Raw genomic sequence first — 23,921 nt, 5'->3', positions numbered from 1 at the left:
TTGAAACCCTAGAAGATCTTTTGTCTTCTTGGCCCTGACAAACTGTGGGAGATTAAACTTTGCCCTTTGGGGGTCTTGTGCTTAGCTCCCTGTCCCCTTGACTTTTAGTCTCTCTTTTTTTTTTTTTAATTTGGGAAAGAGAGCACGCACGTGTGTGCACATGTGTGCGGGGCAGGGAAGGGCCAGAGAGAGAGGGAGAGGGAATCTGAGGTCATGACCGGACCTGAACTCGAGAATCGGACACTCAACCGACAGAGTCACCCAGGCGCCTCCTGTCCCCTTGGTTTTAAAGTCTTGCCACTGTTTTGAGGAGAAACCTGGTGATGTACTCGAGGGAGCCCTCTTCCCTCAGTAAAAATGTCGTCTCTGAAACACTGAAACCGGAGACTTCACTCTCCCTTTTAATGGCCTTTGGCCTCCCATCTCTGCATCCCTCTTAGAGCTGCGGAACTCACAAATGTGGGTATTTCCCATTTGTCCCAGGAGCCTACATTAGCGTGTTCGCCAAAAAGCTTTGCTGGTTTCTTTGGCTCCCTAGAAATCTTCTCTCTAGGCAAGTCTCCTCAGCTCCCAGGGGCCCCGAGGGAGGGAAATCCTCAGAAGGAAGGGCTCCCTTCCTTTGACATTCTTGACCTTGAATCCTTTAGTGGCTCGCGGAAGCCTCCTACTGTTTTTTTCTACCTAAAACCTATAAGGTGGGAGGGGCAGTTTCATACTCTCCATCATCTTCATGTCCTCTGTTCTCCTCGTGGAGTCCTCAGTTTACACTTTCAACATTTTTCAGCTTCATGATAAAAGTAATGTTGCCCCTGAAGCACCTGCTGACTCATTGCCATATTTCCAAAGGAGGAAAATGGCACCCCTGAGACAATACGGTCTTCGTCAAAATATTTTCATTTCACTTCCTTAGGTTCCCAAGTTTCATTTATCCAGAAAACCCTTTTCTTAGGTAGAAGATGGTAATGGAGGCCGGTTCAGTTGATTTAACGTCCTCTCAGACGGGGTCCTTATCGGACACATTTACTTCTCTTTTGTCCTAAAACGAGGCATGACTCATTCCAAAGCCTGCCATTTGTGGGGGAGAATTTGTTCCAGAGAATTCGAGGACCATTAGCAGGCAGCATCCATATGGTTTGCACATGTAGAAAGGAGAGAACGGAGCCCCTCAAATTATTTAAATTGGAACCATTTCAGTGTTAAGGAGGAGTTTCTGTTGTTAACTTTTCTTAGAAGCTGGGTAAGACCCGGCCAGCGCCGAGAGCCCCCAGGCCTGGCCGGAGCCCGGAGTTCTAGTACTTGTCCCAGGGGGAGGCCTCTGTTTTCACCTCCTGAGAATGTTTGGACATTGGAACAGTTGAACCCCAGTCCTTTCCATCTCTGCCCTTTGGATTCCAGTCATCCATCGCTTGGAAATTAAGGTTGTCCTTGAATTTCAATCGATTGAAAGGATCAAACTCTGCAAATTTCTTTTGACTCACACATTTTCTGTGTTTGTGTGACACCAAGTGGGGAATCCCAGATGCTGTGTGTCAGGGTCAAGAAACTATTTTTTTTTTTTTAAGTTTTATTGATTTATCTTCGAGACAGAGAGCAAGAGAGAGCTCACGCGCGTGCGTGCACGAGTGGGGGAAGGGGAGAGAGAGAGGGAGAGAATTCCAAGCGGGCTCTGCACTGACCCAGCACAGAGCCTGATGCGGGGCTCGAACTCAGAAACTTTGAGATCATGACCTGAGCTGAAATGGAGAGTTGGATGCTTAACCAACTGAGCCACCCAGGCGCCCCAACACTATATATTTAAATTTTTTTTTAATGTTTATTTAGTTTTGAGAGAGAGAGAGCGCGGGGGAGGGGCAGAAAGAGAGAAGGAGACCCAGAATCCGAAGCAGGCTTCAGGCTCCGAGCTCCGAACTGTCAGCACAGGGCCCGATGCGGGGCTCGAACTCACGAACCACGAGATCATGCCCTGAGCCGGAGTCGGACCCTTAACCGGCTGAGCCACCCAGGAGCCCCAGAATTTTCTATTTACATAATCGTGTCACCTGCAAAGAGATAGTTTCCTATGTGAAGGTGCTTTATAAACAGTAAAGAGCTGTAAAAACATCAATTATCATTAGGGCTGTAATGACACATCCCGTGTCGGCAGTAACCATCTGTTTGTTGTGGCTGTCACTATTAAAAGCGAGATGTGAAATCAGCCCAAGGGTATTTAAATTACAGGCACCTTGACTTTTGTTCCCACTTCAGTTTTTTTCGGGGGGGGGGTGCCAGGGAGCGAGGAGGGGGTGGGTAGGTGAACCACGAGCAAAAGTATAAGCTCTCTGCTTGAAACCATTGAAATGTAGAGCTTGGAGGGGGCAGTGGGATGATTTTAGCAAGTCCCCCTCTTTGAAAGATGCCCTTGAAGAAGTGTAACTGACTTACCGAAGGTGACTGAGCCGCTTCAAGGTAAAACCACAACTGAGACTGACTGTTACCTGTTTAAACCCAGATCTGTGCAGTGACTTCGGCACTTTTGGCCAAGGATCCCAAGAGGTTTTTCTTGGCTTTCAAACCTTGAGATTCTGCTTTCTCGTCTTCCCCTAACTTGCATTTATTTATTTATTTTTTTAATTTTTTTTTTTAACGTTTATTTCTTTTTGAGACACAGAGAGACAGAGCATGAACGGGGGAGAGTCAGAGAGAGGGAGACACAGAATCTGAAACAGGCTCCAGGCTCCGAGCCATCAGCACAGAGCCCGACGCGGGGCTCGAACTCACGGCCTGCGAGATCATGACCTGAGCTGAAGTTTGGCCGCTCAAGCGACTGAGCCACCCAAGCGCCCCTTATTTATGTATTTAAAAATGCTTTTTTTTTTCTTTTTGTGAGAGAGAGCATGAGAGGGGGAGGGGGAGAGAGAGAGGGGGAGAGAGGACCCGAAGCGGGCTCTGCGCTGACAGCACTGAGCCCGGTGTGGGGCTCGAACTCACGCAACGTGGGATCACGACCTGACCTGAAGTCGGACGCTCAACCGACCGAGCCGCCCAGGCTGCCAGTAAAGTTTATTTTTGAGAGAGAGAGAGGGAGAAGAGAGTGCGCGAACGAGTGGGGGAGGGGAAGAGAGAGAGAGAGAGAGAAAGAAAGAGAATCCCAAGCAGGCTCTGTGCTGTCAGAGCTGAGCCCGACTCGGGGCTCCGTCTCATGAAACGATCATGAGATGTGACCTGAGCTGAAAGCAGGAGTCAGAGGCTTAACCGAGTAAACCCCATTAAAAATGAAGTCTCGCGTTGAAATGTGAAAGTTGGAGATTTCATTGGCAGTTTATTGAAGCCGTCTGACACGGGAACAGACCTGTGGAAAACAGAGGACAGACCGTTAACCGGAAGTCGAACAAAATCTTGATTATATTTTGGTCAGTTTCCTTTCTGTCTGTCTTCCCCCTGTGCGTGTGTCTGTTGCGGTGGACCCACAGCCGCAGGCGTGGTTTTGTGGGTTTTGTTTTTTGTTTTTTTTGTTTGTTTGTTTTACATCATGCATCCTTCCATATCATGCGTCTCTGATAATGATTATGTTTAATGGACCGTAGGTCGTTTCCAATTTTTTTTTTTTGTATTCTTACAAATAATGCTGAAAGAACAGCTTCTGCCAGGAGCACAACCCAAAAGCACGATGCCGTGTCTGCTCGCATTAGTCAACGTGTGTCATAGGGCCGAACCCAAAGTCAAGTTAAGTGGGGACTTGTACTTTTCCCCCATGACAATTGAAAGGGTGACTAATGCTGTGATACAGAGGGAAAAACCGTTGGGAGTCACGAGCCCCTCGACCTCCTGGAAGGGAATGCGATGGTGAGATGTAGAACATAAAAAGTAGACAGGTGGAGGCAGGCCGATGGATTTCGAATTCAGGTTCTGACCTTGAGCAGAGGCCGTGTCTTCAGATGTCTCCCGTGAAATGGAATAATGAAGAGAAATGACGTATTCAAAGCATGTTGCGCCTGCCTGACACGTAAAAAGGCTGCCAGCAAATGTTCCCTTTGACGAAATTTTTCCATGGTACCGAATGTGCTGTTTGGATGGAACTTGACTTTCCTGGGTTTTGACTGGTTTTGACTCAAACGCACACAATGCGGAGGATTTTGTAGGCATAAAAGAAAAGATGGGCATAATTTCTGGATTATTCTCCTTAAGTCCCTTTACCAAGTGCATCATCCCCGGGGAGCTAACTTAAAATTCCTGCCTCCGTTCCATTTCCAAGGTGATTATGTGTTCTTTGTTACTTAAAGGGTGGTCCAAGGGCCAGCGACATCCCGCACCTGAGATTCGTTATGTACATTAAAACGTGAACAACACTGATGCGGATTGTCCTTAGAAACACGGTGTCAGGGGCGCTTGGGTGGCTCGGTCGGTTAAGCATCCGACTTCGGCTCAGATCGTGATCTCAGGCTCGTGGGTTTGAGCCCCACGTCGGGCTCTGCGCTGACAGCCTGGAACCTGCTTCAGATTCTGTGTCTCCCTCTCTCTCTGCCCCTGCCCTGCTCATGCTCTCTCTCTCTCTCTCTCTCTCTCTCTCTCTCTCTCAAAAGTAAATAAGCATTAAAAAAAATGAACAGAAACACAGTTGCAAAAGTTTTCTTTGTGAATTATGATTTGCCTTTCAATTGGACCATAATGAAAAACGATCAACAATATTTAGGTAAAATTTTTTAAAAACCTATTTTAGGGTATATAATTTAAAATGGGCATAGTTAGAACAGTAATCATTTTGGATTGTTTTTCTCTTTTCCAGCTTCTAGGAAAAACAGTTATTTTATCTAGACGGTTTAATTTCAATGATGACCTTTTGGCCCATGACCTTTGGTTTGGCTTATTTGAATTTTAGAAATCTTACTTAGATTTTATAGGATTGAACTTGAACAGTATTAGAAGTAATCTAACGTGTAATGTTCGGAATCTTTGGAACAAAATGATAATTCTTGAACTAAAGAATCTGTTCTTATCTGACCCTGCTATATGATAGTAATCTTGTTTTTGAGTTTTTTAATGTGTAGATTGTATGTCAAGAGAACCTGATTCACTGCAGGGAGGGTGTGGACACTGAATGAAGTAGGGTTTGTTTAAAACTCCTTTACACACTTGGGGTCCCTGGGCGGCTCAGTCGGTTGAGCATCCGACTTCAGCTCGGGTCATGATCTCACAGTCCGTGAGTTTGAGCCCCGTGTCGGGCTCTGTGCAGACGGCTCAGAGCCTGGCACCTGCTTCCGATTCTGTGTCTCCCTCTCTCTCTGCCCCTCCCTTGCTCACTCTCTCTCTCTGTCTCTCAAAAATAAATAAACTTAAAAAAATTTATGAAAAATCCTTGACACTCTCAGATGCCCCACCAGTGTAAGGTTTTTGCCTGGTTTTATGGCAAATGACAGCCCGTGGGCCATATCTGTACCTGTGGTTTAAGTAAAGTTTTATTGGAACACAGTCCTACCCGTTAAGTTACTCAATCGCCTATGGCTGATTTCATAGTACAGTGACAGAGTAACAGAGACCATGTATGGCCTGCAAAGCTTATAAGCTATTTACTCTCTGGCCCTTTACAGAAAGTTTGTATCAACTAATGAAGGATAACTTTTTGTATGTGTGTGAAATTCTTGTGTCTGAAGAACGTTGTTTTTTTTTTTTTAAGTAAGTCTCTTTTCTTTAAATGTTTATTTATTGACGGGGGAGGGGCAGAGAGAGAGGGAGGGGGAGAGAGAGGATCCCAAGCTGTCTCTGGGCTGTCAGTGTGGAGCCCAACTCGGGATTCGTGCTCACGAACCCGTGAGATCATGACCTGAGCTGAAATCAAGAGTCAGGCGCTCAACCGACTGAGCCACCCAGCTGCCCCGTTTTTCTTTTTTCCTTTTCTTAATTCTTTTTTTAATTTATTTTTGAGACAGAGACAGAGCATGAGCAGGGAGGGGGCAGAGAGAGAGGGAGACACAGAATCGGAAGCAGGCTCCAGGCTCTGAGCCATCAGCCCAGAGCCCGAGGCGGGGCTCGAACTCACGGACCGTGAGATCATGACCCGAGCCGAAGTTGGACGCTCAACCGACGGAGCCACCCAGGCGCCCCTCTTTTTTCCTTTTAAATAGAACCGAGGAGTCAGGCTAACGTTGAATAGGTTTTTATTTTTCTTCTTCCAAATTATATGTTCGTGTTTGGGCCCTGACCACGGGTGAAATTAACCTCGCCACTTTTTGGACCTGTTTCCTTTTAAGTCTCTCAACCAGTCCTTTTCAAAGAACTGAAGATAATGCTGTCCTCAGATGCTGACTTCATTACACAAATGCAAGAATTCATCAGCGAGCTGTGTATTCTGTATTTCCCCGCTGCGTGCTACTTGCTTCTTGCAACCCAAAGGCTATTTTTCTCTTGGAACCCAGAAACCTTAGGCTCTTCCTTCCCTAGGGTGCCGCCTTGTGGTGGGCTGTGGGTCCTTCACTGACAAACTCCCGCACAGGTTAGTCATGGAGGAAAGTGAGTCAGCCCCGGTGTGACTCATCCCAAACCCATCATACACCTAAGAGATCGTGAGTCACTAGACAGAGACAGCCTGCTGGTGGATCCGATTTGGAAAAACTCCCCTATTGTGATTTTCAACCCTTTTCCTCCTACTTCTAAATGGGCTTAGAGTAAACATTAGGAAAAAGAATAAAGACCTGACTCATGGGGGATGTTTTGGGGATTCAGTCTTGATTTTAGCTAATTCAGTATTATTCACGCTTTGTTTTGTATGGTTGTGGGTATATATTTTAAAATGATGTATATAAATAATTATAGTATTATGTGTATGCATAATTATACATAAATTATATATAAATTATTTATTTTTTAGTGTTTATTTTTGAGACAGAGAGAGACAAGCATGAACGGGGGAGGGGCAGATATAGAGGGAGACAGAGAATCTGAAGCAGGCTGCAGGCTCTGACTTATCAGCACAGAGCCCGACACGGGGCTCGAACTCATGGGCTGTGAGATCATGACATGAGCCGAAGTCGGACGCTTAACCGACTGAGCCACCCAGGCACCCCTATTTTTATTTTTTTTAAGTAGGTTCCATTCCCAACGTGGGGCTTGAACTCACGACCCTGGGATCAAGAGTTGGATGCTTTACCAACTGAGCTAACCAGGAGCCCCTAGATATATGTAATATATATATATATAATTATATAAATTATATTAAAATTAATATATTAATATATTAGAATTATATATATATACACATATACACATACTTGTATGCATATCCACGTATTATGAGTGTGTGCACGTGTATTGTGTAACTAATTCGCATTTCTGGTGAGCCTCGTTACCAAAAGTTTCAGAGAAGAGGTTGTGATTTTTCCCTATACAGGCACTTTCTGTGTCTGGACCCCATCCCAACTGTGATGAATTTTCCTCAGGGAGGTGTTAATCGACCACTCACTTTTGAGTCCGCACACGAGAGGACCTTTATGCGAAGAATCCCATCCGTTGTCTTACCTTCCACTGAAGTTACTTCTAGGGAAAACATGTTGGCAGAGAATAGCGGTCCACTGATAACTCCACTGATTCAAATAGCTACCACGGTAACTGCTCCGTTCTTACCTAAAGACTAGGACCCTTCTCAAAATCTGCATAAAGATACCATTTATTTGGAACTATTGTCAGGGGGGAGAAATACATGTGTACTAAACGATTGTTTAGCTATATATACATGTATATATATGCATATATGTGTATGTGCACATACATATGTATACATATATACATATATGCATATATGTATGCTTATAATATATGTGTATATGTGCGTATATATGCATATGCATATATATATGTGCATATGCTTATATGTGTATATGTGCGTATATATGCATATGCATATATGCGCACATATACACACACGCATATATATGCGTGTGTGTATATATATGTGTGTATATATGTATATATACACGTATATATATATACACACACACATATATATACATATATACATATACATGCTGGGAATTAATGTCTTTAACTGCAAAATACAGTAGTAACGAGTAAACTTAGGAGCCGGCTTATCCTGCTCTAGCTTTCCACTCGTCCACCTGCATGAAGATAGAGATGTGCTACTTACAAGAATTGACAGATCTGGGATGGATTCAGCACAAACAGCCCTTTCGAGACAGTTCAAACTATGGTGTTCAGCTAAATGTTCCCCTAGTTTAAAGATCTGTTCATTTCTGAATGTTGCCAGGGATCTGAGTTCTGCGAGCAGCCGGCAGCAAGGGTTTGGGTGGTTGCTATGTGCAAAAGCCCTAGAGTAAGCAAGCGGGAAATGATACCAGGGTGGGTAAATATTACTACAGTAACGCCTGATTTCTATAGGAGAAATTTGGAAAATAAACCCGGAATCCCTGGAGCATGGGTGGAAATACACGTTCCCCTAAATGGACAGTCCGGAAAAACCAAAGTCACGCTTCTGCCCCGCCCCCTCCCCCCCCCCCCACTTTTTAGTAAGGATGCTTTTCTTTTTGATACGGACTAATTGAAAGCGTTACATGGTGAGCGACTTTCTAATGCACTACTTAGCATGGATAAAACCACAAGAGAAAGCACAAAGCCCCGAGAGAAAGCAGTGGCGTTCCTTTTTTCTGTTCTTAGCATGACATTGGCAAAAGCTGCTCCTCATACGAAATGCAGGGTTCTGGAGAAGCTACGTGTGTGTCTCCTTTAATTCCGTTGTATCAAATACCTCTTGATCATGAAATTCTTTACATACAGCCTGGATCTCTTATAGCCATTGTTTTGACTGTGAAGGACTGACAATTATGTTTCTTTGCTGGCATTTCTCTTACCGTGGTGGTCTCCACCCTCGCGGCTCGTTAGAATCGCCAGGAGAAGGTTTTACAAACTATAGATACCTGTGTCATACCTCACAGTTCTGATTCACTTCTTTTTTAAAATGTTTATTTAATTTATTTTTGAAAGAGAGAGAGTGAGTGTGTGGGTGTGAACAAGTGGGGAGGGACAGACAGAGCGAGAGAGAGAGGGAGACAGAGAATCCGAAGCAAGGTCTAGGCTCTGAGCTGTCAGCACACAGCCCGACGCGGGGCTCAAACCCACAAACCGTGAGATGGTGACCTGAGCCGAACTTGGACGCTTAACCCACGGAGCCACCCAGTCGCTCCCGAGTTCATCACACTGTTTTCTCACAGGGTGAGTGGATCTCCCGTGGCCTTGCTCAAGCAAGCGCGTAGGAATAAGGTGGAACGAGGGGAGGAGAGCGCGCATGGGCCACTCAGGCTCCCATGGCGAATACTTGTGTACTTGAACACGTTTGGGCTAATGCGCATAAAGGCTCATTGTCGATGGAGGGCTATGTATGTCCTTCATGCTTTCAGGTTATACTGTGGCCATCTAAGTATATGTCAAAGGGGTTCTTAGAACTCTTTTAAGAAAAAGAACTGTTGGGAGTTGCCTGCTAAACCCGTGTTTATGGAATGTAGTAAATGAAATTAACGACAGTCCTGTACAGCTTGTCACCTGCACTTGTCGATTTCAAGTGAGGTACCTCCTGATGATCGAGTTTTATTAACTGAAGGGCTGGTAAGCCCTTTGCTCGGAACTGTGTGTCAGTTCAAGACCATACGCTTGTTAAGAATAGTGGGGACGCGGGGCGCCTGGGTGGCTCAGTCAGTTAAGCGGCCGACTTCGGCTCAGGTCACGATCTCGCGGTCCGTGAGTTCGAGCCCCGCGTCGGGCTCTGTGCTGACAGCTCGGAGCCTGGAGCCTGTTTCAGATTCTGTGCTTCCCTCCCTCTGCCCCTCCCCCATTCATACTCTGTCTCTCTCTGTCTCAAAAATAAATAAACGTTAAAAAAAATTAAAAAAAAATAATAGTGGGGACGCAGCTGAGATAATTACAAAATTTTCATTTCCTGACCTTCTATTACGTGACAAGACCCTGCAGATATTTTCTCTCTAATCCTCATGAGGTAAGTGGAATTATTTTGCAGGACAGGAAACTAGACTTTGCTAAAAAAAAAAAAAAAAAAAAAAAAAAAGCAAAAGACAAACAAACAAACAAAAATCCCCCAACTTTCAAGAATGCCATGCCACTATGTGGTAAAAGTAAGATTGAAACTTAAGGTTTTGGGACTCTAAAACCTGTGCTTTTACCTGTCTTGGTAAAGAGACTGTCTTTCTTCCTGTTAGTCCTCTTTTTTTTTCTTTTTAATGTTTATTTAATTTATTTTGAGCGCTTGCGAGACAGGGGAGTGGGGAGAGGGACAGAGAGAGTCTGGAGCAGGCTCTGCTCTGACAATGCAGAGCCCGGCTCGGGGCTCAAACTCATGAACCGTGAGCTCGTGACCTGAGCCGAAACCAAGAGTTGGATGCTCAACCGACCGAGCCACCTAGGCGCCAGTACCCCCCCCCCCCCGCCCCGTCCCCCCGCACCCCCACCGTCATCTGTTTCTTAAAAAATAACGACGTTCCACTCAACGTGTTTCTTCAACGTTCCAAATTAGTTCAGAGTTCCAAATTAGTTTAGCCTTATGTCTCAAAGAGCCGTTTGCCATACGGATCTGCCCTTTCCCCCGGTTTTGTAGCTGGTTCTTTGGGGATTTGTCAAAACCTTTTAAGTACGCGTGCATGTGTATGAAACACAATATACATGCAGGAGTGCAGTGGAAACAGTGTGCCGCTGAAAGAGGCTGTAAACAAACCCCCATCTAACCACCACCAAGGCCAAGAAATGGAACCTGGAAACCCTTTTCCACCTCCACTCATTATGCCTTTCTTCCGGAGAAATCCCGACTTTATGCAAATCCCTGCCTTGTTTTGCATTTTAATTTTGCGACCTGTGTATTTATCTCTGAATTATGTAGTTCTGCCTGTTTCTGACCTTTATGTGAATAGATTAATACATGTGGCTTTATCCTGCACATATTTTGTTAAACTTATTTCCACGTACTTGTTATATTTTGATGTGATCGAAATGGCGTATTTGTCAAAAGCTTATTTCTAAGAATGGCTAGTGTATGAAAATACATTTTATTTTGGAGCTTGGATACGGTCAGCAGTCTTCGCTAATAAAAACCCTGGAAGGGGCACCGGGGAGGCTCAGTTGGTTGTGTCCGACATCGGCTGAGGTCATGATCTTGCTGTTCATGAGTTCAAGCCCCGCCTCAGGCTCGCTGCTGTCAGCGCAGAGCCTGCTTGGGATCTTCTGCCTCCTTCTCTCTCTGCCCCTCCCTCACTCGCGCACTCTTCCTCTCTCTCAAAAATAAACATTAAACGAAAGTCCTTTAAAATTGTAATAATTGTGAGGTCTTTGATGTTTTTTTTAAATGCTTTATTTATTTTTGAGAGATAGACAGAGTGTGAGTGGGAGAGGGGACAGAGAGAGGGAGACACAGAATCGGAAGCAGGCTCCTGGCTCCGAGCTGTCAGCACAGAGCCCAACGCGGGGCTCGAACTCACAGACCGAGGGATCATGACCTGAGCCGAAGTCGGCGCTTTACTGAGTGAGCCACCCAGGTGCCCTGAGTTTTTTTTTTCCCTGTGAACATAGTCTTCTCATGTGTAAATGCATTTTTTTTCTTCCACGTTAATCCTTATATATTTTTCTTGCCTTATTGTCATGGCCAAGACCTCTAGTGCTACGCTGAGTAGAAGAAATGATGGCAGACCTCCCGTCTCATTCCCTTTTCTAAAAGGAAGTGCTTTTTATCTTTTACCAGTTAAGTGTTAGGCTTATATACATAATATGGATTTGATGTGCCTGGTATATTGTTTGAAGATTTTCTTTTTGTAAGTAACCTTACCGCCGGTGTGGGGCTCATACCTACAACCCCAAGATTGAGAGTCGCCTGCTCTACTGACTGAGCCAGCCAGGCGCCCCCCCCCCCCACCTTCGTTCTTGATTGATATGTTCACTGCGTATAGAATTCCCATTTGGCAAATAATTCATTTGAGCTCTTTGAAGATACCATTCCATTGCCTTCTGACTCCAGTAATTCTTTCCTTGTGGACAATCAGTTGTCAGTTTAATTATTGCCCCCACCTTTTTAAAAGAGTTTACTTTTAAGTAGCCTCTACCCCCCACGTGGGCTCGAACTCACAGCCCTGAGCTCAAGAGTCACACGCTCCACTGACTGAGCCAGCCAGGCGCCCCTAATTATTGCCACTTTGAATGTGATTTGCCTCTTCTCTCAGGCTACTTTTAAGATTTTAATTGCTTCTTTGGTTTTCTGCATTTTTATCGTGTTGTGCTTAACGCACAGATTTCATTTGCCCTTCTCGGGTTTATTAGGGCTTCTTGAATCTGAGAGTGGAATCTTGAGTGAATTTTGGAAACTTCTCCACTGTTCTCTTTCTATATTGTTTCTAGCCCATTTTCTCACATGTTAATTAAATATGTGTTAATTATTTTAGGGTATTTTCTCTATGTCCTTTCGTGTTGGTTATCTGTTATTGCACACAAGCCACTCTAACAATCAGTGGCTTACAACAGCATGCGTTTCATTATTTAAGATTCTGTAGGGGCGCCTGGGTGGCTCAGTTGGTTGAGCGTCCGACTCTTGATTTAAGCTCAGGTCACGGTCCCAAGGTCGTGGGATTGAGCCCCTCATTGGGCTCATGCTGGGTGTGAATCCTGCTTAAGATTCTCTCTCTTTCCCCTCTGCCCCTGTCCCCTGCTTGCTCTCTCTCTCTCTCTCTCTCTCAAAAAAAAAAAAAGGATTTGTGAGTAGACTAGGGCTCAGTTGGATGATTCTTCTGCGGTTCTTGCTTGGGATCTGTCATGAGACTGCAAACAGAAGGCATCTGGGGCTTTAGCATTGAAACTGCCTTCACTCACTTGTGTGGTGCCCTTGATGGGGACAGCTGGGAAGGCTGATGTCAGCAGTGCTGACAGGACATCTTCGTGTCAGGACTATGTCTTCTGTTGGCCTCTCATCATGGCTTCTTCATGTGGTCTGTCCAGTGGGACAGTTAGGCTTTTTTACATGGTGACCCAGGGCTCCTAAAAGGGCTTCCAGAAAAATGAAAGCGGTCAGGCTTTCTTAAGACCTAAGCCCAGAACTGGTACAGTCTCACTTTGACACCATTCCTTTAGCCATTCCCTTATGCCTCTGTCATTTATTCTGAATACTTTCTTTCCCCCCAACTTTGCTTTCGGCTCAGTCATTCTTTCTTCATCTGTTGAGTTTCTAATTTAGAAAACATTGAATTTCACACGTAGAACTGGTATTTTCTTTTTTTTCAAACTCGTGTCTTTACAAAAAAAAAGTTTCCAGTTCCCTACTGAATTGTTTTTTTTTTTTTAAAGATTTTGCTCGTGAGTAACGTCTGTCTACACCCAGCGTGGGGCTCGAACTCACAACCCCAAGATCAAGAGTCCCATGCCTCACCGGCTGAGCCAGCCAAGTGCTCCAACCTTACTGAAGTTTTTAAGTTTGGCTTTTAGCCCCGTGAGTGTGTTAAGCATAGTTATTTTCCCGTCCGATTCTCACAGTTTCTGGTATTTGGAGTCCCGTTGTTTTGTTCTGTTGTGTCTTGTTTCTGTGTTTTCTCGCTCACGATTGCTTTCCTTCCTGCATAAATGGTTGTCTTTGGTTATGTTCGGATGCTGTGTTTGAAGGGCTAAGATGCCTTATGCCTCTAGAGAATGTTTTTGTTTTCTTCTGTCGGATGCCCGAAGTACTAGCTTTCTGGAATCCTCTCATTAAGCTAAGTCATCTGAGCCACTGGCTGTAAGTGCATATGAGGGCTGCTGACTTTCTGTTCACTTTGCTTTTTCTATCCCCAAATGAGGTGGTCTCTGTGGGCCCCAACTTCTGTTTTTTTTCTCCCCCAGAGGCCATCAGAAATAACCTTCATCCTCTCATGTTCCTGGGGAATCCGCAAATACAGCCATGTTTTCACGTTTGTTTCATATTTTTTTTTTTACTTCCCAGCAACATGACAAGGTTAGTTTCGTGGCAAGAAATAGCATCTCTCTCAAATCCAAATGGACAACTTATTAAGAATTTGAAAGCCGGGGCGCCTGGGCGGCTCACTCGGTGAAGCGTCCGACTTCGGCTCCGGTCATGATCTCACGGTTCGTGGGTTCGAGCCCCATATCGGGCTTGTGTTCTCAGCCTGCCATCATTTCTTCTACTCAGCGTAGCTCTAGAGGTCTTGGCCGTGACAATAAGGCAAGAAAAAGATATAAGGATTAAAATGGAAGAAAAAAAATGGTATTTACACAGGAGAAGACTATGTTCACAGAAAAAAAAAAACAAACTTGGGGCGCCTGGGTGGCTCAGTCAGTAAAGCGCCGACTTCGGCTCAGGTCATGATCCCGCGGTCTGTGAGTTCGAGCCCCGCATCGGGCTCTGTGCTGACAGCTCCGAGCCAGGAGCCTGCTTCCGATTCTGTCTTCCTCTCTCTCTGCCCCTCCCCCGCTCATTCTCTCTCTCTCTCTCTCTCTCTCTCTCAAAAATAAATAAATAAAACAAAAAAAAAAACATGAAAAAAAAAAAAGAATTTCAAAGCTGATGGCATAAAAATACTTTACAAAATGTAAAAGCCCGGTTACCATGCCTCAGCGAAGGTCACCCCGAGTGCTATTACAGGTAATTCCGATCATTTTCTTAAGGCACACTTCCCCATTTCCACTCAAGTGACAATACTGTAGCATAGACTGACATCTACACAGGCACTTAGACATTTAATCCTGCCAAACGGAACTGTATCTGGGCGAAACAGCCCCATGTATGTCCTCCCACCCACCTTTTCAGTTGATACTCAGTGGTTTCCTCACGATTTTCTTTAACGTTTTCTTTATTTTTGAGAGAGTGCAAGTGGGGGAGGGACGGAGAGAGGGGGACAGAGGATCCACAGCAGGCTCTGTGCTGAGAACACAAGCCCGATATGGGGCTCGCACTCACGGACCGTGAGATCATGACCTGAGCCGAAGTCGGACGCTCCACCGGCTGAGCCACCCAGGCGCCCCGGTTTCTCATGATTTTAGTAGCTCTTTGGTACCTTTTAGGATGTTTTCTTCTACTTTGCCCGGCTGCTATCTTCAGGGGGTGTATTGGCCTTGACTCTCTGGGCCATTGTTACAGAAAGTAAAAGTTGCTGTAGTTTTTCATATTGATTTGCTTTTCAGTCTTTATTCCTGAGGTTTTAGGTGCATTCTTTACACGTAGAGGGAATACATATTAACGGTGATTGTGGAGGACCAAATAGCTTGTCACACCCCTAGTTTAATATTTGGTCGGGTCAGGCTGGGCTTCCTGTGTTTTGCCTCATCTTTAAACTATTTTGTAATCCTAGACCATTCGAAGCACATCCTAGGCACTGTCTGGGCCTCATGCTCCTCCCGCATAAGAATTTTCTGGGGGGAAGTTATTACAAATGACCTAGTCCAATTATTGCATTTTTCATAGACAGAAACACACGACAAGAACGGTCAAGTACGTTGAATTTAAAGTTACGGACCTCATTTGTTCAGATACAGTTGCATTTGGCACGATTAAATGTATAAACGCCTATGTAGATGTCTGTCTATGCTACAGTATGGTAACTTGTGTGGAAATGAGGATTTGCGCCTGAAGAAAATGATCGGAGTTGTGTGTGAAAGCACCCTGGGTGACCTTTGCTGAGACGTGTTAATGACGCTTTACTTTTTGTCGCCACTGGTTTTCAAATTCTTAAAAAAAAATTTTTTTTTTTAATTTTTTTTAACGTTTATTTATTTTTGAAACAGAGAGAGACAGAACATGAATGGGGGAGGGTCAGAGAGAGAGGGAGACACAGAATTAGAAACAGGCTCCAGGCTCTGAGCCATCAGCACAGAGCCTGACGCGGGGCTTGAACTCACGAACCGCGAGATCATGACCTGAGCCGAAGTCGGACGCTTAACCGACTGAGCCACCCAGGCGCCAAAAAAAAAAAAAAAAAAAAAAAAAAATTTTCTTTTAATGTTGTTTTTTGAGAGCGAGAGAGACAAAGTGTGAGCGGAGGATGGGCAGAGAGAGGGAGGGAGGCACGGAATCCGAGGCAGGCTCCAGGCTCCGAGCTGTCAGCACAGAGCCCGACGCGGGGCTCGAACTCACAGACCGTGAGACTGTGACCTGAGCCGAAGTTGGACACTTAACCCACCGAGCCAGCCAGGTGCCCCTTTACATATTTTATCTTTAAGCGATCTCCACAGCCAACATGGGGCTCCAACTCACGACCCCGAGATCGAGAGCCGCGGTTTTTCCAACCGAGCCAGCCAGGCACCCCCCGTACGTTAAAATCCTAACTCCCAAAGTGATGGTATGAGGAGGTAGGACCTTTGGTGGGAGGTGATGAGGTCATGTAGGCTTTGCCCTCATGAAGGGGATCGGTGCCCTTACAAAAGGGCCTCCCTGCCCTTTGCAACTATGTGGATGGAACTGGAGGGTATTAGGCTAAGTGAAATTAGTCAGAGAAAGACAAAAGTCCTGTGACTTCCCTCATATGAGGACTTTAAGAGACAAAACAGATGAACCTAAGGGAGAGGAAACACAAATAATATAAAAACAGGGAGGGGGACAAAACAGAAGAGACTCATAAATATGGAGAACAAACTGAGGGTTGTTGGAGGGGCTGCGGGAGGGGGAGGGGCTAAATGGGGAAGGGGCCCTGAGGCATCTACTCCTGAAATCATGGTCGCACTAGGTGCTAACTAATCTGGATGTCAGTGTAAAAGAATAAAAAATAAAATTAAAAAAAAATAATAAAATCATGAAAAAAAAAAGAGAGCCTCCCTTCCCCCACGTGAGGTTACAGAGAAAAGATCGCTATCAGGAAGCAGGCCCACACCAGACGCTGCCTGGCCTTGGACTTCTCGGCCTCCCGATCTGTGAGAAACAAATGTTTGTGTTTGGGATTTGTGTTATGGCAGCTGGAACGGACCGAGGCACCGTCCGCGTGGTGGTATTGCCTACTGGCTTGCGTAGCTGAGTATCTCTTGGTTTAAGACCGTCCGGGCAGAAGCGAGACATTTGGGAGCCATCAGTGTACAGATGGCATTCAAAATCGTGAGCTCGCATGAGGCCACCAAGGGAGGCGGCCGTGGGAGAGAGGGGGAGCCAGCTGAGCGCCGAGCCCTGGGACACCCTGCTTGTGATACAGTCGTGGCACCCAGAAGGAACCAATAAAAGACCGAGCAGCTGCGGCCGGGAAAAGTTAAGAGGAGAACCAAGAAAGCTGAGTGTCTTGGGAGTCACACGGGAAAAGCGTTTCAGAAAGCGTGTTCAGTGGTGTTTCAGTAAGATGGGGACTAAAGGTGGACCGTTGGCTGTGGCCATGTGAGGTCATGGTAGAGCTTGAGAGGCATCCTTTTGGCGAAGGGATGGCACGGAGGGGGGGGGGCATCCTTTATTGGAGTGAGATCCGGAATTAGCAAGTACGGGAACAGAGAAGTGGGGCTGTCCTTGGAAGGGGGCACGAGGTCAAGGTTTCCACTCTGGTTTTTAAGGTGGGAGAAACCCAAGTGCTGGTCACGTATATATGCGGATAAGGAGGATAGAGTAGCAGTAGAGGAAGGAACATTCATGAAACCAGAGAAACTGGGGGCAGTTAACAACTGATGTCTCTGCAGAGGCGAGAAGGGTCTAGTACAGGAGGGGGTAGGCATCACCCAGGAGGTTAGCATGTTCATAGAAGAAGAAGGTAGGGGAGGTAGGCATGTTGGAAGTCATTAGCACTAAGGTCAGACAAGGTCCGCTCTCTCTCTGCCTTCTGGACACATGGGAGGATTGTGCTTGCTGGCCCCTGATGGCATGGCGGGGTCACGTGACTGCTTGTGGCCAGCGAATCGTTCTAAGCGACACACGTCATTTGCGCACTAGCCCTTCATTGTCCGTGCGAACATCGCTGAGTTATTTCCCCCTCTTCCATGGCCAATAGCAACACTCCAAACACTGGTTTCTCATCAGCCGACATCCCTGAGTAGGGACCACATAGAGCAGAACCCTTAGCGGACCATTATGGACATTGAGCATCCTTTGCTGTTCCTACCACATGAGCTTAGCCCATCCTGAGTGTTGTAGGCACGGATGTAGATAGGAGGACTTCCGTGACGGTGGGGGATTATGGGAAGTCTGTTATGGTTGTACCTGGCGTGGCAGTGGAATAGGAAGGCGAGAGTGAAGATAGGGGAGAGGCATCGGAGATTGGAGGAGAGAGCAGAGGGGGTAGAATAGTCATTAGGGAGAATCTTAGACTAATTGGGCCAGCAAGACGGTACGATTATCAATCGGGAGGTACTCCGGGCCCATTTGAGATCGGTGGCCATGATTAAAATGAATAGTTGGTGGGGGTGTGTTTTTCTGTGACTGCTGTTGACCGAGTGGGCACAGGCATGGTGTAGACAAAGGAAGCGTTGGCTTTCACCAGGCAAATATGACCGTGCAAAGGGAATTGGAGATAACTCATACGAGAGTGATTATTTAGCGTATCCTTTTAGGACTTTTAATCAGCCTCAGACACATTCATTCTTAGGGTAGTTGACACTGAGGGCTGAGAGACATAGTAAGAGTCAAACTTGTGTCATGTAAACCTTCGTTTAAAATATACAAAGTCCTGGGGCGTCTGGGTGGCTCAGTTGGTTGAGCGTCTGACTTCAGCTTAGCACATGATCTCACGGTTCGTGAGTTCAAGCCCTGTGCTGGGCTCTCTGCGGTCAGCACAGAGCCCGCTTCAGATCCTCTCTTCGCCCTCCCTCTTTCCCTACCCCCGTTTGCACTCTCTCTCTCAAAAATAAGTAAACATTGAAAAAAAAATCTTTAAAAAAAGTAAAATTTTACAAAAGACCTACTTAAAAAAAAAGAAAGGAAGAAAAAGAAAGGAAAGTGGAGCGTCTGACTCTTGATCCCGGGTCGTGATCTCACAGTCATGAGTTCAAGCCCTGTGTGGTGCGTGGAGCCTACTTAAAAAAATTAATTGATTAAATACAATTTACAAAGGACTTCTGCACACGGCAGGATATGAAAAAGGGGAGACGGTACTGTTGGGTTGGTCGTAAAACCGGTACAGCTCCTTTGGGTTGAGGAGAAGGTCCCTTGTGTCCCCATGTTTATCCTCTGTGCTTTGTGAAGTCACTGCCACAGTGCGTCCTCTTTTTTTTTATTCCCTCCTTTCTCTCTCTCTTCCCCTAAGTATTTCTCTTTAAAATATCTGCACTCTCCCTGTGTGGTTTACTATTTTTTTAATCTTTATTTTTATTTTTTTTTTGATGTGTATTTTTATTTTTGACAGAGAGAGGCAGAGCATGAGCAGGGGAGGGGCAGAGAGAGAGGGAGACACGGAATCGGAAGCAGGCTCCGGGCTCTGAGCTGTCAGCACAGAGCCCGACACGGGGCTCGAACTCACAAACTGTGAGATCATGACCTGAGCCGAGATCGAGTCGGACGCTTAACCGACTGCACCACCCAGATGTCCCTTCCGTGTGTGGTTTAAAGTTGACCGTCATACCCCTTGTCCTTCTCTTGTCTTTGCTGCTGTTCCCTTTGTTTCGTTGCGGGATTTGGCTCACTGTTGGTTGAGCAGATGGGGAGGGAAGAGAATATGGGTGTGGCGGGTTAACTCAGTTCCCAGTGAGACCCAGTGGCCCTGTGAGCCCCAGCCCCCCACAGTGGAAGTGTGACTGACATCCCCCTGATGACCTGTGAGCTCTCCGCAAGTCAGAAGTGCGGAAACTGATGCTTGAGGTTACTCGCGTGATTTCTGCAGCAATGAATTGTTATTACCTTCACGCACACACCCCCTTTGTTGACTCCCGACTCCCCACCCCCCTGCCCCCACGTAGGGAATGTTGACCATTAATGGGAGGAATTGTCCCTGATTCTACCAGTCGGTTTCATGTGCACAGTGTGCCCCTTTCGGACCACGTGGGATCTCAATACTGTCCCAGAGGACACTCATTCAAAGCTTCTGGTCTTTCTTTGCAGCTTCTAGGTACAGATGTTGGTTCTAATTCTGGAACTGTTTAGAGGGACGCCCTGTGTTGCTGTTGGGTCACTAGAAAGCTGGAGGGGCCAGCTGCTTCTAAGTGTTGTTAAAGGTGTCTCTTCCGTCTCTGTCTTTAGATAGGGACAAGAGAGGGCTGGTTTGAGGAGGCCCTGCCGTCTGCTTTTGTGCTGAGCTTGAACCCTGGACTGAGGATCCCACATGCCCATCCTCGTGAGCATGTGTGCAGCCCGCCCTGCCTGGTTTGGGGGGGGGCTGATGCCCACATGGGGCCGCTGTGCTAGATCAGAGAGAAGCAGTTCATACCTGGGGTGTCGGGGTTGAGGTTGAGAGCCTGGGGCTGCCCTTGAGGATGGAAGGGACAGGCTTTGGCCATTGGGAGAAGTCTTCTCTGGCGTCCAGGAGTTCCCCAGTGCTCTCGTTAGAGCTTTCTTTTTTGGTGTGTCAGAGATCTTTAATGCTTCCTATTAAAACACGAACACCTTTGAGAAGAAGGGGACTTCAGACCCTCTTGAACAACAAATACCGTGTAAAGAGTCCTTTTTTTTTTAATGTTTATTTTTGAGAGAGACCATAAATGGGGGAGGGGCAGAGAGCGAGGGAGACACCGAATCCGAAGCAGGCTCCAGGCCCCGAGCTGTCAGCACAGAGCCCGACGCGGGGCTTGAACCCACGAACCGTGAGATCACGACCTGAGCCAAAGTCGGACACTCAACCGACTGAGCCACCCAGGCGCCCCTTAATGTAAATCACACAGAAACTATGCAAATATATTTCTTCACCTCGTTGGTGATCTCACATGCCTGAATGATGCCTGTGGTGAAACTTAGTGGAGACTTGTTCAGAATCCTAGATCCCCCCCAAGACCATGGAGTCATGAGCTACTGGGAAATGCAGTTCCATAGTACCTGTCTTTCAGTGTCTAAGGCCAAGATACAGAAACGTTCATTACATTTCTCTATAGGAGAACGAGCCTTGGACATTTCGAGTCCGCTCCCTTATGTAATCGTTCTTAGCCGTGGAAAGTTGAAGTCACGAGCTTTAGAAAGTGTGTAGGTGTCCTTTGAGGTCAACCTTTTCCGAAAAGAAAGCCGGGCTGACGCGAGTTCGCCCTGCCTTTTTGCTCTGTCAACTTAAGAGTTACTGTGCTCCTTACGAATAATGTTGTCTCCATAGAGTAACTTCTACGTTTCGGAAGAATGAGTCACGGATCAGTGTTGGGAGTAATGGGAAAGTAAAGAGAGGCCCGGGAGCGAGGGAACCAGTCACAGTTGTTCGCAAGCCTTATACACTCCCTCTGCGCGTGAATTATTCATTTTGCTGCCCTTGTGATAATAGCCACAGTGTTCCGTCTCTAAGGCTGTCTTGTGATATATCCCTTCTTGCGCTAAAAGGCTCCATATGATTTAGAAGCCAATTCGGCATACCACGCATACCATTCGAGAAGCATGTCGGGATCCTTCCTGCTACGAAAATGTCATGCATGCTTCAAATGACAAAGGTTGTCGCCAGCAGTGGTTTCGAGTACTTTGTAATTCTTCTAGAATCTTCAAAGCACTTTAATTCGAGGGTTCTCATTTTCAGTAAGAGAACTCACTGAGATACTTGGCTCTGCCCTTTAATATCCAAATGTTGAATTGGAAATTGAGAATGGCCAAAACGTACAGTGAAGGCAGTGTGTGTGTGTGTGTGTGTGTGTGTGTGTGTGTATGTGTGTGTGTGTGTTTAATCGTGGTAAAAAAAAAAAAAGAATTCACATACCATAAAATGTGCCATTTTAGCCATTTTTAAAGGTATACGATACAGTAGTGCAACGGACCTGTAGAACTTTTTCATCTTGTAAAACCGAAAAGTCTGTACCCATTAAACAGCCCCGCCCCCCGCTTCCCCCGCCCCTCCCCCAGCCCCTGGCAACCAGCATTCTTCTGTTTCCAGGCGTTTGACTCCTTTAGATACCTTGTATAAATGGCATCCCACCGTATTTGCCTTCTTGAGACTGGCTTATGTCACTTAGCGTAATGCCCTCGAGGTTCACCCAGGTCGTAGCATGTGATAGGACGTCCTCCTTTTCTTTTTTTTTTTTAAGGCTGAATAATATTCCGTTGCCTGCCTGTACTCCATCTTATGTGTCCATTTGTTCGCGAAGGTAGCGTATCCTGTTTTGTAAAGTGCTCTTCTGAAAGCTTTTCTTGCGAGTGAAAGCAACCGCACCACGGAGACCGTGGAAAAATCCAGTCTGAGCCCCTCGTGCTGAGAGAGATCAGACTTCCGGTGATGTTTTGTATCAGCTTTTTATACTGGCAAAACTTGGCATTTCCTCAACTGAAAAACTCCAGTGTAAGAGGTTCAGGCTCACACTCCGCCCCCGCCCCCCCCCACCTCCCTCCTGTCCCCCCACACACCCCTCGTAGCATTAAGGTCCCTCAGATTGGCCATTTTAGGGGATGGTGCGCCTGGGAAGCAGGACAGTGGAGAGCGTGTGATGAACATGGACGTTTTCTCCTCAAGTTGTGCTTCCTTCCAAGGAATCTTCTAGAGGGAAGAGATAAGGGGAAAGGGGCGGGGTGGGAAGGCAGCCGTTGCAGCAGTTGCGAAGATGGATGACGTATGAGCTCATTAGGGTGAATAATGGGTTTCCTCACCGGGCTCTGGAGTTTTCTCACGCATGGGCCTCTCTGTGGATTCCAGCCCCCGACTCGGAGTTGAAGCAGCTCTGGCTCCAGCGAAAGCACACACACACAGTAGGCTCCGTGGTCTGTTGCCCGAGCACCAGAAAGGCAAAAGGTTTGACTTGAAGACGGAACACATGGTTTGGGAGACTGAATCCTGTAGCGTTACTCTCGCCTTTTCTTGACCTAGGGTCTTCCTCTGAGCCAACGGAGGAGGCAGATTGGGGAGGCCTGATGTGGACGGTGGCGGGCCTCCTTGTCCTTCCAGAAACCGTAATGGCAGCCGTGTCCTGTCTTCCAGAGGTATGAGCTGTGAAGATGAGCCTTTCCTTGACTATTCTTGGGTAAGGGTGAGGGAGGAGCAACAGAGGGTGGGAGCCCCTCTTTTCCTTCTCCCTGCAGGAGTGAGTGATCTCCATTCTGTCCCGGAAAATGGCCGCCCCCACCCCCGGCCCACCCTAAGGCGGGCCTTGCCAGGCTCTGCGGCTGTTTTTCCTCCCAGGAAAGCCCAGCAGGGTGCCGTGGGGTGGGTGAGGGCAGGAGGATTGCCCGTGGCCGTGCCCAACAGCTTGAAGGAGAGACCTGAGGTGTCTGGGGGAAATGCCTGTGTGCTTGGAATGTGACTCCCTGGGGATCCCCAACCCTCAGGCGCTTCAGCAATGGAGGCTGAGTATGGGGTGAACGGGGCAAGGGGGGAGGGGGATTGAGGGGCCAGGTGTACCGTTCTTCAGCTGGCTCTGGCCTGCCTCCTGGGATGCACAGGTAACTGCCACGTGTCAGGGACAGTCAGCTGACTGACTTTCAGACACGAGTCGGTGAGGGCCCTGACAGATCCGTGTGCCTCATAGCAAGGGATCGTTTTTTTTAGGAGGCAGATGGGAAGGGAGGCAAGGACTTTCTGCCTCACGGATGACCGTTCGGAGACCCGAAGAAAACACTTTTCAAAGATTTTTGGCAAGCGGCTTCTAAAGATAAGTTTACAGTGTGGGTTTCGCCTCCAAACATTTTTTTTTTAATTTTTTAAAATGTTTACTTATTTTTGGTAAAGAGGGAGACAGAGCATGAGCAGAGGAGGGTAGGGAGAGAGAGGGAGGCACAGAATCCGAAGCAGGCTCCAGGCTCCGAGCTGTCGGCCCAGAGCCCGATGCGGGGCTCGAACCCACAAACTGCGAGATCATGACCCGAGCTGAAGTCGGAGGCCTAAGCCACTGAGCCACCCAGGCGCCCCTCCCAACATTTTTCTTTCTTTTTTTTTTTTTTTTTTTTTTTTTATGAAAAACTC

The 23,921-nt window shown here is 46.7% G+C and overlaps 1 long non-coding RNA gene across 1 annotated transcript in view; it reads left to right on the top strand.

The window, feature by feature from the left end:
• The window catches only part of LOC125157340 (uncharacterized), a 39,780-nt gene extending 16,516 nt beyond the window's left edge, over positions 1 to 23,264 (top strand). Inside the window, exon 4 of the long non-coding RNA XR_007148944.1 lies at positions 22,830 to 23,264. This is a non-coding gene — a long non-coding RNA (uncharacterized LOC125157340). The remainder of the gene's footprint in view (positions 1 to 22,829) is intronic.
• The last annotated feature ends 657 nt before the right edge of the window (positions 23,265 to 23,921 follow it).

Source organism: Prionailurus viverrinus, chromosome X, assembly GCF_022837055.1.
Source record: "Prionailurus viverrinus isolate Anna chromosome X, UM_Priviv_1.0, whole genome shotgun sequence".
NCBI classification, from domain to species: Eukaryota; Metazoa; Chordata; class Mammalia; order Carnivora; family Felidae; genus Prionailurus; species Prionailurus viverrinus.
Note: the sequence above shows the minus strand (reverse complement) of the source record. Positions and strands in the feature narration are given on the sequence as shown.